General features: G+C 41.1%; 1 protein-coding gene across 1 annotated transcript in view; it reads right to left on the reverse strand.

Annotated features, from left to right (window-relative positions):
• Positions 1 to 2,799, reverse strand: part of LOC133457547 (protein NLRC3-like) — a 45,094-nt gene extending 42,295 nt beyond the window's left edge. The window contains exon 1 of the mRNA XM_061736918.1: positions 2,766 to 2,799. The gene's annotated coding sequence lies outside the window, so the exon portion shown is untranslated. The remainder of the gene's footprint in view (positions 1 to 2,765) is intronic.
• Between the last annotated feature and the right edge of the window lie 14,044 nt (positions 2,800 to 16,843).

Below are 16,843 nucleotides of genomic sequence, written 5' to 3' on the forward strand. Positions count from 1 at the left end.
AGGCCTCATAGGCAAACCTATAACAATACATAACAAACCTCCTGTGCCTACTGAGCATTAATAACATGTCATAATTGAAGGAGAACTAATTAAAACGGATGTCCTTAACATGAACCTATTGTATTATTGAATTATCAAGGACATTTTTGTGTTTTTCTGTTTAGAAATGTTAAAGATATTAAAAGAAAACCATAACACAATGAGGAAAATACTGTGGCGAACAAGTCGTGCCCAGAGCGTGTCTCGAACCACAGTCTCCCAGACCACAGTCAACTGCACTAACCAGTCTCCCAGACCACAGTCAACTGCACTAACCAGTCTCCCAGACCACAGTCAACTGCACTAACCAGTCTCCCAGACCACAGTCAACTGCACTAACCAGTCTCCCAGACCACAGTCAACTGCACTAACCAGTCTCCCAGACCACAGTCAACTGCACTAACCAGTCTCCCAGACCACAGTCAACTGCAATAACCAGTCTCCCAGACCACAGTCAACTGCACTAACCAGTCTCCCAGACCACAGTCAACTGCACTAACCAGTCTCTCAGACCACAGTCAACTGCACTAACCAGTCTCCCAGACCACAGTCAACTGCACTAACCAGTCTCCCAGACCACAGTCAACTGCACTAACCAGTCTCCCAGACCACAGTCAACTGCACTAACCAGTCTCCCAGACCACAGTCAACTGCACTAACCAGTCTCCCAGACCACAGTCAACTGCACTAACCAGTCTCCCAGACCACAGTCAACTGCACTAACCAGTCGGCCAAATGCTGATGTGTTGCCCAGGCGGGCAAGGCCTTATCTTATCTGTGGTCGTTGCACTATGTTCCAAAAAGTATTGTTTTTAATGGACAAGATCCGGCATTTTACGTTGAATTCTATTGTTCAGGTTTTAAAATTCTAGCTAAAGGTGAGGTGTGAGCTTCATAACAAAACTTCTGTGCCTACTGAGCATTAATAACATGGGGTTAGCCATAGAAAGGGGCGATAATGAGGTGTGAGCTCCATAGGAAGCATTAATAACATGGGGTTAGCCATAGAAAGGGGCGATAATGAGGTGTGAGCTCCATAGCGAGCATTAATAACATGGGGTAAGCCATAGAAAGGGGCGATAATGAGGTGTGAGCTCCATAGCAAGCATTAATAACATGGGGTAAGCCATAGAAAGGGGTGATAATGAGGTGTGAGCTCCATAACAAGCATTAATAACATGGGGTAAGCCATAGAAAGGGGTGATAATGAGGTGTGAGCTCCATAGCAAGCATTAATAACATGGGGTTAGCCATAGAAAGGGGCGATAATGAGGTGTGAGCTCCATAGCAAGCATTAATAACATGGGGTTAGCCAACATGGGAAATGTAGTTCTTTCTGGTAAAGCACTAATAATAATAATAATAATAAAGCACTACCGCTTTGGTCCAAAGGAGCCGCCAAACTCAACAAAAGATGAAAGTTACAGTTGCTGCTTTAAAAGATAATAAAACAAAACGTCTGATACCTAAACTACAGATAAACAACTAACTAAACATTAAACACAAACTTGTACATAAACTTATATATGTGTGTGTGTGTGTGTGTGTGTGTGTGTGTGTGTGTGTGTGTGTGTGTGTGTGTGTGTGTGTGTGTGTGTGTGTGTGTGTGTGTGTGTGTGTGTGAGTGTGTGTGTGTGTGTGTGGGGGGGGGGGGTCATGATGGATGTTAATACACGTGGAACTCGGCTTTATGACCAAGATAAGAGTGTGCGAGTGTGTGTGTGTGTGTGTGTGTGTGTGTGTGTGTGTGTGTGTGTGTGTGTGTGTGTGTGTGTGTGTGTGTGTGTGTGTGTGTGTGTGTGTGTGTGTGTGTGTGTGTGTGTGTGTGTGGCCCAACAACACGTAACGTTGGACATTTGAAAGCTTGAGTGAATTTTCTGCTGAAGTAAAATCAAACACATCTGGAAACATCGTTGTTCCAACGTTGGAGCTTCAAATAACATCGTTCAAACTTCCATAAAACAACAGTTTCAGGAAACAGTCACACTTCAGATGACTCAGAGAGAAGAGTCTAAAGTCTAAAGTACACACACACACACACACACACACACACACACACACACACACACACAGGTTTATGGTGGGGAGTGTTTTCTCTGTGACGACGGAGAAACTCTTGCTTCAATTCAAATATCAACCAGTAACAATCATCACCCCCCCCAGACCTGCTGGAGGACGGTTCCCCCAGTTATAGTTCTAATCCCCCCCATTTAACTGAATGTTCAAAATAAACCATCAAAGTTTTGCAAACTAATTAAAAGCACACACACGTCTGTCCTTACGAGGACTTTTTATACTTCTGTGTTTCCATCTGAACCCAAACCTCAGATCTCACTCACACCTCAGCAGGATCCAACCAGAACCACAGAAATGACATTTAAACAGCAGAAGAAGAAAGAACCAACACTAACCTGAATGACATTTAAACAGCAGAAGAAGAAAGAACCAACACTAACCTGAATGACATTTAAACAGCAGAAGAAGAAAGAACCAACACTAACCTGAATGACATTTAAACAGCAGAAGAAGAAAGAACCAACACTAACCTGAATGACATTTAAACAGCAGAAGAAGAAAGAACCAACACTAACCTGAATGACATTTAAACAGCAGAAGAAGAAAGAACCAACACTAACCTGAATGACATTTAAACAGCAGAAGAAGAAAGAACCAACAGTAACCTGAATGACATTTAAACAGCAGAAGAAGAAAGAACCAACACTAACCTGGTCTCTGCTGCTCCGTCCACCAACATGGAGTCTGAACTGAATACTTTTATCAGTTAAACTCAGATCAGAGAGACTCCTCCTCTACAGGTGCAATAAAACAGGTAAGGTGACTTTCAAGAAGTGTGTATTTGTATGTGTGTGTGTATGTGTGTGTGTGTGTGTGTGTGTGTGTGTGTGTGTGTGTGTGTGTGTGTGTGTGTGTGTGTGTGTGTGTGTGTGTGTGTGTGTGTGTGTGTGTGTGTGTGTGTGTGAGAGAGTGTGAGTGTGAGTGTGGGTGTGTGTGTGTGTGTGAGGTAGAGAGAGAGAGAGAGAGAGAGAGAGAGAGAGAGATTTTGATTTTTAAAAACCCTTTATTTTCTATTCAATCATGACATTTTAAAACACTTCAGAATATCAAAAACAGAACTCATTGTAATAACACATAGTTAAAAACCAACTGTCCCTCCACAACAGAGCACAGAGCCTCATTGAAACACCCCTGTAAGATAAAAAACTCATCATCATTCATGAGTGAGTAGAACCCAAAGTCCACTCTGATTCTGGCTTTTACCAATGCCTTAAACATGGGCAAAAGCCCCTCCCCTGATTCATTCAACACCTGATTCTTCCTGCTTTTGTAAACGGACAGTTTGGCCTGTCCCACAACAAAGTTCAATAACTGCCACTTCTTTGCATTTTCTTTTTTGTACCCAGCACCAAGAACAAAAGCCATTTTACACCACTCCTCACCACAGCTTAAAAAAATAATTTTCAAAATTTCAAACAGTTCTTCTAATCTGTAACATTCCATAAAACAATGGAAAATAGTTTCCGGCTCGTCACAGAAAGGGCACTTAGTGGACACTGAGGGATTCAACCTAGAAACAAAGCTGTTAACACCCAAATCTCCCTTCAATATCCTCCACTGTAGATCCCCTGATCTTTTGTTTAAGGGTGGCTTATATAGCACCCTCCACACTGGTTTGCAATCGTCCTCCATCTTTAATGTCTCTCTCCATACAGTGTCGGTTTTCCCACTCAACTGTTTTTTGTTCAGAGCTTTAACACAGTGTTTGTACATAGCTTTCCCCCTCAGCATGTACAAATCTGTAGATGGTTCATTTCCACTTCTCAAAGAAAACTCCATCACCCCAGTTTGATCCACATGAAGACCCAATTCAGGGAACGGATCTCCCTCATCTGGATGCTCCGTACCACTGAAGTAGTCCTGTAGCATCTCCAGTTCCTCGTTGCTCAGTCTCCTCATCCATTCGTTCAGAATGTCTCTGGTGTGTCGCCTCCACCTCAGACCCAGCAAAGCGGCCACTGCCTCTGTGTTGTAGAATCCTGGACCCGCTACATCCGCAACATGTCTCAGTTTTACTGTCCCAGCTGACACCAACCTCTGAGTGAGCTCAGGTCTGCTTCCACTCTGCACATCCAGTCGGGCCCATGTGTTAGAGTCTCCTCAAGGAGCCAGTGCAACGAAGCTGCAGGTTCCAGCCTGTTCCATTTAAAAAGAGTCCATGCCCTAAACAGTCCCTGATAAAAAGGAAACATCTCACACAATCTTATAAAATTACAGTCTGTTAAAAACAAGGAAAGCATCTAGCCCCAAACCTGCTATTCTCCTTAAAATGAAGCCCATTACTGGCTTCCAAACAACATCATCATCTCCTGTGAGGTGCCTTTGTATATGTTGTAATCTGAGAGCCGCTGTTCTGCTTTCCAAGTGAATTAACCCCTGACCCCCTTCCTCTTTTGACAGATAAAGTACACTTTGTGGAACCCAATGCAACTTGTCCCAGAAGAAATTGACCATCACTGCTTGTATTTTTTTTAACAGACCAGCAGGAGGCTCCATACATTTTAGCCTGTGCCAAAGAGTTGATGCCACTATTCAATTCAATTCAATTCAATTCAATTTTATTTATATAGCGTCTAATACAACAGATGTTGTCTCTAGACGCTTTCCAGAGATCCAGAACATGAACATAAACATAAACATAAACATAAACATAAACATAAACATAAACATAAACATAAACCCCCGAGCAATTATTATATAAACAATGGCAGGTAAAAACTCCCTTAGTGGGAGAAAAGCCTTAAGCCAAACAGTGGCAAGGAAAAACTCCCCTTTAGGAGGGAAGAAACCTTGAGCAGGACCAGGCTCATAAGGGGGGACCCTCCTGCCGAAGGCCAGACTGGGGGAGTCAGGGACGTCGACAGCACACAGCAGGCAGGTGGAAGCAGCAGCGGGATGACCAGAGGTGGGGGGGGGGGGGGGCGTCAGCAGCACACAACAGTCATGTGGAAGCAGCAGCGGGATGACCAGAGGGGGGGGGGGGCGTCAGCAGCACACAACAGTCATGTGGAAGCAGCAGCGGGATGACCAGAGGGGGGGGGGGGGTGCAGGCAGGCGGAAGCAGCAACAGCAGACATCCACGTAGGCAGGTGGAAGAAGCAATGGGATGACCAGAGGGGGGGGAGGGCCGGGAACACAGGCCAGAACGCAGCTCCTGAGGCTCCGGCCTGCAAACATACACAAAAGAGAAAAAAGGGGGGCCGGCACAAGAAACTACAGGAACAATGGACAAAAATGATAGCTATGAGATATTTATAATAAATAAAAATGGTAATGGAGAAGAGAGGCAGGGAAAAGGAGAGGAGAAGAAGGGTGAGAGGCACCGCCCAGCGGATCATGTCGGTGCCCCCCTGCAGCATAAGCCTATAGCAGCATATCTACCGCGAAGCTATATTTGAGACTAACTATTATAGTTTTGTTCTATAGCTGCGACTATGACTACTGACTCTAACACACTAAAGTTTACACTACCTAGAGATTTACCAACACCAGCTAGAGGTTTACTAAACACTAACTATAAGCTTTACTAAACAGAAAGGTTTTAAGTTTAGTTTTAAAGGTGGAGGTGGTGTCAGCCTCCTTAACCCAGATTGGAAGTTGGTTCCATAGTAGTGGTGCCTGATACCAGAACGCCCGCCCTCCAAATCTACATTTAGATACTCTAGGAACTACGAGTAAACCTGCACCCTGGGAGCGGAGAGCTCGGCCAGGAACATAAGGCACTATCAAATCTTGTAAATACTGCGGAGCTAAGCCGTTTTGGGCTTTATATGCAAGTAATAAAATTTTAAATTGAATTCTGAATTTTACAGGTAGCCAATGGAGCGACGCTAACACTGGAGAGACGTGGTCTCTCCTGCTGATTCCTGTCAGCACTCGTGCTGCTGCATTCTGGATCAGCTGGAGCCTATTCAGCAAATTACTTGGACATCCTGCTAACAACACATTACAGTAATCCAGTCTAGAAGATACAAACGCATGAACTAGTTTCTCTGCATCCCTCTGCGAGAGGATTTTCCTAATTTTTGCAATATTACGGAGATGGAAAAACGCTATTTTACAAACCTGATTAACATATGGTTTAAACGACAAATCCTGATCGAAAACAACACCAAGGTTTCTCACAGTTGCACTGGAAGCCATCGCAACACCATCTAATCCCTTCCTAAGATGCTCTGGACCAAGAATGATAACCTCTGTTTTATCTGAATTTAGAAGCAAGAAATTTCTGGACATCCAGTCCTTGATGTCCCTAAGACATGCCTGAAGTTTAACTAACGGTTCTGTTTCATCCGGCTTCATAGACAAGTAGAGCTGCGTATCATCAGCATAACAATGAAAGTGTATGCCGTGATTCTGGATTATACTTCCCAACGGCTGCATGTATAAACTGAACAAGACTGGCCCTAGCACTGAACCCTGCGGAACACCATAACAGACCCTCGACTGTTCTGAAGAAACCTCATGTACATGAACAAACTGGAACCTGTCAGATAGATATGATTTAAACCAACGTAGAGCTGTCCCTTTAATCCCAACAACATGCTCTAACCTGTGCAGTAAAATGCCATGATCAACAGTGTCAAAAGCAGCACTGAGGTCCAGTAAAACCAATATGGACACTAATCCCTTATCTGAGGCCATAAGAAGGTCATTCGTAACTCGAACCAGTGCTGTCTCTGTGCTATGATGCATTCTGAACCCTGACTGAAAGACTTCAAACAGATCATTTCTATACAAATAGTCACATAACTGGCTTGAAACTGCCTTTTCCAGAATTTTAGATACAAATGGAAGGTTAGAAATTGGCCTATAATTAGCTAAGGTGTCTGGGTCAAGGGAAGGTTTTTTAAGTAAAGGTTTAATTACTGCCACTTTGAAAACCTGTGGTACATATCCTAAGCTTAGGGATAGGTTGATTTGGTCCAGTATTGTCACACCAATAAGAGAAAAAATATGTTTGAATAGTCGAGTCGGGATGGGGTCTAACATACATGTGGTAGACTTAGCTCTATTAACGAGTGAGGTCAGCTCAGGGAGGTCTATAGGATCAAAACAGTCTAGAGACAAGTCAGAGCCTAGGGAAGTCGCTTAAGCCGAAGAAACGCCCACAACCGGCTGGTTGATTTCTTCTCTAATTCTCGTGATTTTACTGTTAAAGAAGCCCATAAAGTCCTCACTACTGAGAGCTGCAGGAATGCACGGCTCAACAGAGTTGTGACTCTTTGTCAGCCTGGCTACAGTGCTGAACAGAAAACGTGGGTTACTTTTGTTATCCTCTATCAACGTTGAATAATAAGCTGTTCTTGCTTTGCGAATGGCTTTTTTATATACTATTAGAATATCTTTCCATTCACGATAAGAGTCTACAGACCTACAAGAGTACCACTTCCTTTCCATTTTACGCACGCTTTGTTTCAACATGCGGATATCTGAATTATACCAGGGAGTTAAGCTCCTGTGGCTAGAAACCCTCCTTTTCAAAGGAGCAACTTCATCTAAAGCTGAGTGCAACAGATCAGCAGTGTTACTAACAAGAAAATCAACATCAGAGGTAGAACCCAGGTCACTGGCCTCTATTGCTTCAGTAGAGGCTTCACTATTTTCCACTGTCGCAAGACGAGCAACGGTCTCCTTAAATTTAGCAATAGCTTCATCAGACAAACATCTGCTAAAATAATACCTCCTGCCCTGCACTTCAACATCAACAACATTCAATTCCAACGTTATTAAATAATGGTCGGATAAAAGGGAGTTAACAGGTGACACCAACAGACCATCAGTTTCAACACCGTAGGTGAGAACGAGATCGAGAGTATGACCAAAACAATGCGTCGGCCCGTCCACTTTTTGTGAGATACCCATTGATTCTAAAAGAGAATTGAAAGCTAATTTAAGATTATCGCTTTCAACATCCATATGAATATTAAAATCACCCACTATGATGAATTTATCTGTACTGATCAATAATCCAGAAAGGAAATCTGAAAATTCAGACAAAAACTCTAGATAAGCGCCAGCAGGGGGCCGATACACTACCACTAACACAACTGGCTTCTCTGATTTCCAGCTCGGAAATTTCAGACCAAGCATGAGGCTTTCAAATGTATTATAGTTGCACTTAGGTTCAATTTTTGTTTGGAGACTGGAGTTATAAATTGCTGCGACTCCTCCGCCCCGGCCCGTGTTTCTAGGAATGTGATGATTAAAGTAGCCGGGCGGAGTTGATTCATTCAAACTAACATACTCTTCATCCTGTAACCATGTTTCTGTTAAGCAGAAAACATCACTCCTGCTCTCTGTAATTATATCGTTTACTAACAGAGACTTGGAGCTTAATGATCGTATATTTAGTAGTCCGCATCTAATTTTTCGGTCTCTTATTGGTACCAAATGTGCATTGGTTTTAATTTTTACAAGATTATTTTGGTTAACGCCTCTATAACGCCGCACCTGGTGAACTAGTGGAGGGCGGGGAACTGCAACTACTTCTATTTTGCTAGGCACCTGGTTAGAGTTACCAGTTACATCATGTAATCTTATAGTTTTGTTGGCAGGCGTTGGTCCTCGAGAAGCAGCAGAGAAGTGTGTTAAACTACAGCTCTGCATCCTGGCCTGGACCCTGCGATGTCAGGGAGAGGGTCTAATGAAACAGGCCAGAAATTAATTATTAATGATCAGTACTCTTCCTCTGTAAGACATTTGTGGTAGCAGCCACCTCCATTTAGCCAGCTTTCCCTCCACCTTTTCCACCACTCCTTCCCAATTCTTTTCTTCAAACTGCTTATCCCCCAAGTACACCCTCAGGTACTTTAAACCGCCCCTCTTCCACATTAACCCTCCTGGCAACTTAGGTAGACATGCAGACCATGTCCCAACTGCTAAGGCCTCACTTTTGGTCCAATTTACCTTTGCAGATGAAATTTTCCCAAAAGTTTTAACTATGTTTTCTAATCTTGTAACATCTTCTTGATTTTTTATAATGGCAATAATGTCATCTGCATAAGCAGACACAATAAAACGTGTATTAAAATCAGATAAACTCAAACCATCAATCTTGGATCGAATATTATGCAACATATGTTCAACTGACAAAGAGTAGAGCATACCTGACATTGCACACCCTTGTCTAATTACCCTTGTTGCCTTAAATGGTTTACACAAACCCCCATTAAATTTCAGTACACTTTCAATGTTTTCATACATCACCTTAATCCTGGCAATAAAACCATCACTGAGGCCGAACCTCTGCAGAACTTTCCAGAGGTAACGGTGCTCAGTGCGGTCAAACGCCTTCTCCTGGTCCAAAGAAACCAGATCAGCACCTCCTGGTCCAGAAACCAGACCAGCACCTCCTGGTCCAGAAACCAGACCAGCACCTCCTGGTCCAGAAACCAGACCAGCATCTCCTGGTCCAGAAACCAGACCAGCACCTCCTGGTCCAATGAAACCAGACCAGCACCTCCTGGTCCAGAAACCAGACCAGCACCTCCTGGTCCAATGAAACCAGACCAGCACCTCCTGGTCCAATGAAACCAGACCAGCACCTCCTGGTCCAGAAACCAGACCAGCACCTCCTGGTCCAATGAAACCAGACCAGCATCCAAGCCCAAAGAACTGGAGACCTGGGCCCTCATTTATCAATCGTGCGTACGCACAGATCTGTGCGTAAAGCGTGCGTACGAGCATTCCCACGCAAAGTATGGTATTTATCAACATGTAACTGTGCGCAGAAACACGTGTAAATATACGCACAGCTCCGACCATGCGTACACACAAAACCTAGTGGTAGAACGGTGAAACTACAAATAGAACCCATTAATAGGGTCTCAAACTTTACATGTGAAGTTTGAGATCGCTGAACTGTGACTGAACGGGGAACATGTGCACCGGGCCCCGTTTCCTCCAATTAATAAAAATTCTCCATAAGTATTTCAGACATTTTGAATAATTGGTGTGACAAGCTATAAAAGACAGCTTTGGCAGGACGACCTGAAAAGAAAATACAAGTACCATGGCTTATCTTGCAGTGTTGGAGGATTTGCGCTCCGAGGGAGCGTGTTTTCAAAGAGCTGATCTGTTCAGTGAGAGCACGGAGCGGCTGCTCAGCAGGTACCGCTTCCCCAAAAACATTCTGATGGATCTATGCCGTGATTTACAACCTATAATGGAGCGAGAGACAAAACGCAAGCCATCCCAGTCACATTCAGCTCCTGTCCACCCTGGGATTTTTTGCCACCTGAACATTTTGACATATGCGGCATTTCGCAGCCGACACTAAGCAAAATCATGCCGGCAGTGTTGGATGCAATAATTTCTCTGGCCATAATTTACACCCAGTTTCCATACACACATCACCAAATCGAAATTAAACGAGGATTTCATGCCATCGCCGGATTCCCAAACATAATTGGAGCTATAGATTGCACCCAAATCACAATAAAAGCACCATCACATAATAAATTCAGTTACGTGGACATGAAAGGATTTCATTCAATCAATGCACAAATAATCTGCGATATGTCTCTGTTGCCCGTCGTTGCCCGGTGGCCTGAACGCACGACTCATTTATTCTGCAGAACAGCTCGGTTGGTGTTTGAACCTCCAAGCAGGAGCTGTTGACTCCAACCAAATCTTAATTTATGGATAATCTTCCAAGAAATATATCAAACATGGTCAACATAATTATTTTACAAGCTAAATATCACATACATAAATGCAAATGGAATAACAGCAAACCCTCCATTGTACATCTGAAGAATGAATGTAAACTGTACTTAGCGTCTCTGAAACTGATCCGTGAAAAAAACGATATTGCCAAAAGCTTATATGAAACGATGTCTTTGTTTATTAATTTTCATAAATATACTTCCCGTGCTGGGCAGCACGGTGGCTTAGTGGTTAGCACTGTTGCCTCACAGCAAGAAGGTCCCCGGTTCGACTCCCAGGCCCGGCAGGGGCCTTTCTGTGTGGAGTTTGCATGTTCTCCCTGTGCTTGCGTGGGTTTTCTCCGGGTACTCCGGCTTCCTCCCACAGTCCAAAAACATGCATGCTAGGTTAATTGATGATTCTAAAATTGCCCGTAGGTGTGAGTGTGATTGTGAGCATGGTTTGTGTGTTTATATGTGGCCCTGTGATGGACTGGTGACCTGTCCAGGGTGTAACTCCTGCCTCTCACCTGAAATGAGCTGGGATAGGCTCCGGCAGACCCCCGTGACCCCGCAAGGGATAAAGCGGGTAAGATAATGAATGAATGAACACTTCCCATAGCTTGTCAGTAAATGTATCTTTTTTTTTTTTTGCTCTCAACCCCCCCAAATGTTGAATGTCTGTAGATAATTGATTATCTTTGTTTCATTTGCCTTTTGTTATCAACATAATTTTGTTCAATAAAGTTTGTAAACCTCCAAGCGGGAACTGTTGTTGCTCCATATATGGTCAATTGGAGGCGTTTCTGTATGCAAATGACGGTAACCATGCACGAGCACAGCAGTTTAGAACAGGTGGGATTTATCATCACTGATGTGCGTACGACCGGTGTCCGCACGTTTGATTAATCCGGATTTTTTTGTACTTACACACATTCTAAATTTCATTCCTACGACAGAATTTAGGACCTTTTCTACGCATGATTGATAAATGAGGGCCCTGGAGTCCAAAAGGTCTCGAATCAGTGAAACGTTGTCAACGATGGACCTGCCGGGCACACAGTATGTCTGAGTCCGGTGGATGACCTGGTCCATCACCTTCTTCAGCCTATCGGCCAGGACTTTTGACAGCATCTTGTACTCCGTGCACAACAGAGAGACCGGCCGCCAGTTCTTTATTTCCTGAAGGTCACCCTTTTTTGGCAACAGTGTCAGAACTGCCCTCCTGCAGCTCTGAGGCAAAAGGGAGTCATTAAAACATTCATTACAAACAGCCAGAACATCTTCCTTCAGCACATCCCAAAAAACTTTATAGAAGTCAGGTGGTAGCCCATCAATACCAGGAGCCTTCTGCAGCGCCGCATATAGCTCCTCTGTAGTCAACTGACCCTCCAGTTCTTTGTTGGTCTCCTCAGAGACTTTGGGTAGACCACTGCAGAACATGTCAAAAGCCTCCTCATCCTCACTGTACTCACTGTTGTACAAGTGAGAATAAAAATCCACGGCTCTCTGCCGGATGTCACTGGCTTCAGTGAGCAGTTTCCTCCATCAGAACGCAGCGCATGGATGAATCTGCTCCACAGGGAGACCGTCAATGCCAGGAGTTCTCCCGCTCTGTAGGCTCATCAGGGCTTTATGCAGTTCTTGAAGAGACAACTTAGCCCCCAGTTTTTCATTGGCTTCAGCATCCACCTGAGGGAGACCATTAAAGAAACCGCTGCATTGGATGGAAGCAGACAGCTTCCATCCACCATGGCTGATAGATAACATACCTTTTGGTCAGTTCCATAGACTTAAACACATCTGTGACTCAGAAGATGATTTTGAAAGAAATGCTCTAGATATGAGTCAAAGATTTAAGAAAAGAGAATATAAACACAAAACCATAAATACAGCATACAACAAAGTTAAAAGTGGCTTCATAGACAAGTAGAGCTGCGTATCATCAGCATAACAATGAAAGTGTATGCCGTGATTCTGGATTATACTTCCCAACGGCTGCATGTATAAACTGAACAAGATTGGCCCTAGCACTGAACCCTGCGGAACACCATAACAGACCCTTGACTGTTCTGAAGAAACCTCATGTACATGAACAAACTGGAACCTGTCAGATAGATATGATTTAAACCAACTGCACAGGAACTTTGTACAAGTTAAGGACTACTTGGGACAATTTAACAGGTTCAGTGTTATTGCTGTATCTGAACCGTGGCTGTCACATGAGAAGGAAGCTGATGTAGAACTAGAAGATTCTGAATTATTCACTACTAATAGAACAAACAGACAGGGTGGACGGGCTGTGCTGTATGTGCATAAAACTTTCAAAACGGGAAAAAGTTGAATCCATGTCAATAAGTGTAGAAAATATCATGGAAATGGTTACAGTTGAAATTAGTATTAATAGATATAAAAGTATAATCATCAGTTGTGTGTATAGAACTCCGGGGTCTTGTCCAGATATATTTAACGATAATATAGGACATCTATTTGATAAGAAAGTGGGGAATAAGATATTTGTTTGTGGCGACTTTAACTTAGATTTGTTGAATGCAAATGAGTACAAAAAGACAAAGAGATTTTCTGGATACAATGTATTGTTTAAGTTTATTTCCTACTATCCTCAAACCTACTAGAATATCAACACATAGTGCTACACTGATTGATAATATTTGTTTCAATGATATTGGGAGTAAAGTTACGAGTGGTATACTTGTGAATGATATAACGGACCATCTTCCGGTATTTTTAATTGTACAGAATGGAACAACTCAAACTACAAGTACTAAATGGTAATGGTAAATACTAAATTCGTAAAAAAATCTTTTGTAACCTTAGGGGCCCTAGAAAGGGATTTATCCAGACATAATTGGTATCAGGTGTATTCCCTTCAAGATCCAAATAAGGCATATGATGAATTCATGAATATCTTTATGTTGTTATTTGACAAACATTGGCCCGGTTTCCCAGATCAGTTAAGTAGCTCTTAACAGCGAAAGACTTCTTTCAAACCTTCTTAAGGAGCCTGTGAAAGAAGTCTTTCACTGTTAAGAGCTACTTAACTGATCTGGGAAACCGGGCCATTGTCCTTTACAACGACAGAGAATTTATAAATATGATGAGAAGCCCTGGATCACCAAAGGGTTAGACAATGCCTGTAAAAAGAAAAATGCATTGTACAAGCAATTTTTAAAACATAGAATTAAGGATGCAGAAAACAGATATAAAAAATACAAAAACAAATTAACCACAATCATGCTAGCTAGTAAGAAGAATTATTATAATAAACTGTTAGAATTACATAAAAGCAACAGGCAAAGGACATGGAAAGTATTAAGTAATATCAAAAATAAAAGCAAAAACAAGTATGACTATCCAAATTATTTTGTTGATAACAATAAACAAAATGTAAATACACTTAAGGATATTGTTAATGAATTTAATGATTATTTTATAAATGTTGGTCACAATTTTGCGATGCAAATTTCTAACCCAAAAATGAAAGATGATGTCAGTGAAAAGAATATTGATATTAATCCAAATACTATATTTTTGACTAAAGTGGACGAGAATGAATTGATTGAAGTAAATAATTTAAAAAATAAAAAGTCAACAGATCATAATGACATCAATATGAACTTAATAAAAAATATAATTCCATCCATAGCAAAACCATTAACATGTATATATTTGTCACTTCAAAATGGCATATTTCCCAAAAAAATTAAAATTGCAAAGGTCATCCCTATCTTTAAAAATGGTAATAGGCACAACTTTTCTAACTATCAACCAATTTATCAACTCACTCAATTTTCTAAAATACTTTATTTGCACACAGACTGGAGGATTTCATAGAAAAACATCACCTTCTGATTGATCAGCAATATGGTTTTAGAACAAATCGCTCTACCACAATGGCAGTTATGGAACTGATTGACAATATTTCGACAAATACTGATAATAATGAATATACAGTCAGGGTTTTCATTGATTTAAAGAAGGCTTTTGACACCCTTGATCACACAATATTATTAAATAAGCTTGAAAGATGTGGGTTTAGGGAGGTCGTAAAGGCATGGATCAAAACTTATTTAGAAGACCGTTATCAATATGTCCAGATAAATAATGAAAAGTCTGAACAAAGGATGGTGACATGCGGGGTATCACAAGGCTCAGTATTACGCCCAAAGCTCTTCTCACTGTACATTCATGATATTTGCTGATGATACAAACCTTTTTTGTTCAGGTAAACACTTAGAAAAGCTTCTAAATACAGTAGAAACTGAACTTAAGAAAATAAAAAGGTGGTTTGAAGTGAATAGGTTACCATTAAATATAAGTAAAACTAAATGTATTATTTTTGGAAATCGACCTATTAATCAAAGTGTACAAATCACTATCGATAATGTGGAAGTGGAAAGAGTTTTTGTTAATAAGTTTCTTGGAGTGGTTATTGACCATAAGCTGTGCTGGAAGCCTCACGTTAACTTATTAAATAATAAAATATCAAAAACCATTGCAATTCTATATAAATGTAAAAATGTTCTAACATTAAACTCACTAAAACTCCTGTATCAATCTTTAATAAAACCATATATAACATACTGTATAGAAGTATGGGGACACACATTTAAGACAATCATGAAACCAATATTCTTACTCCAAAAAAAAGCAATGTGACCCATAAAAAAGTTGGATTCAAGCAACAACAAACAAATTATTTACACATTCAAATGAGCTTGCATTCAATGAACTGGTGGACTTGAGGACCTAACCCTAACCCTAACCCTAACCCTAACCCTAACCCTATCCAAAATATGTTCAATTTAAGACAAAGCCATTACAACCTCAGAGATCAGGAAATCAACAATCAGAACCAACACCAAACTGAGATGCTACAACAATCAGAACCAACACCAAACTGAGATGCTACAGTGGCAGCGGTGGATGTATGGAATAAATTAAATAGGGATTTGAAATTATGTAGAACCTTAACCTTATTTACAAAAACATTGGAAAGAAGGATGATTTCCTTATATTAAATTAATGAGTAGTGATGCTGCTATGTTGATTTGGGTATTTATTTAATTGGTGATTTGCTTTTATTTTTTAAGGATGAAGGAAACATGTAGACTGCACCTTTATTTTAAAAATCTTTTTTATTTCATGAGGAATTTTTGTTATCCCCATGGAGGCAATTTGTTTTACTGGCAGTCTTTCTCTTACTTCTTACTTTTATTTCATTAATTGAATTAAACTTTTTGAGGGTAGCCAAATAATAAGCTTTGCTTCAGCCTACACCTTTTTCGGTCTAGACGTTATTTGTTCATTTGTATATTGTCTGTGGAGATTCATTTATCCAGGTAGAAAGTTCTTCTAAAAAGGATTTTATTTTTAAAAATACTGGACTTAAAACATACTTAAAAACACAAGACGTTTCGGTGTTCATCCAAACACCTTCATCAGTTGTTTGGTCCACAGGAAGTAGCTCTGGCAGTTATAGACTCAAAGGAGTCACATGACTAAGGTCACATGACTGCCAAATGAGTGAGCCAGAGAAGATGGTGTCCCAGGAGCCTGTATTGTATATTGGAAACTTTTTTGTAATGTTTTCTTTGAACAGTATATTCGTTTTCTTGTTGTCATTTTTATTCTTTGTTTTGTTTTTTTTTTTGTGTCATGACCGAAAATAAACTAAACTAAACTAAACTAGACAAAGTGCTTGATGAACAATGTTGAACGAAACTCAAGTTCAAATTAAAGGTTAAATTTTGATGTACTGGTTTTTAACAATAATATAATAACAATAAAGACGTTTTGACTTAACATGAAATAAATGAATACATGAGAAGTTTGTAAAACTCTGGAATCCAGAAACTATGTACATCTTCATCTTCATAATCTTCATCTTCATCATCTGCATCTTCATCACGGTCCATTCAGAGTTTGTCCACATGAACTGGTGCTGCTTCAACTCTGAGGACGATCAAGACACGACTCGTCCGTCCTGGAAACTCTCATCATCTCTCCATCTGTAGAGGGAAGAAGAAAGAAGAGAGCAGATAAAGGAGTGTTTGTAG

Source organism: Cololabis saira, chromosome 12 (assembly GCF_033807715.1).
Source record: "Cololabis saira isolate AMF1-May2022 chromosome 12, fColSai1.1, whole genome shotgun sequence".
Classification (NCBI taxonomy): Eukaryota; Metazoa; Chordata; class Actinopteri; order Beloniformes; family Belonidae; genus Cololabis; species Cololabis saira.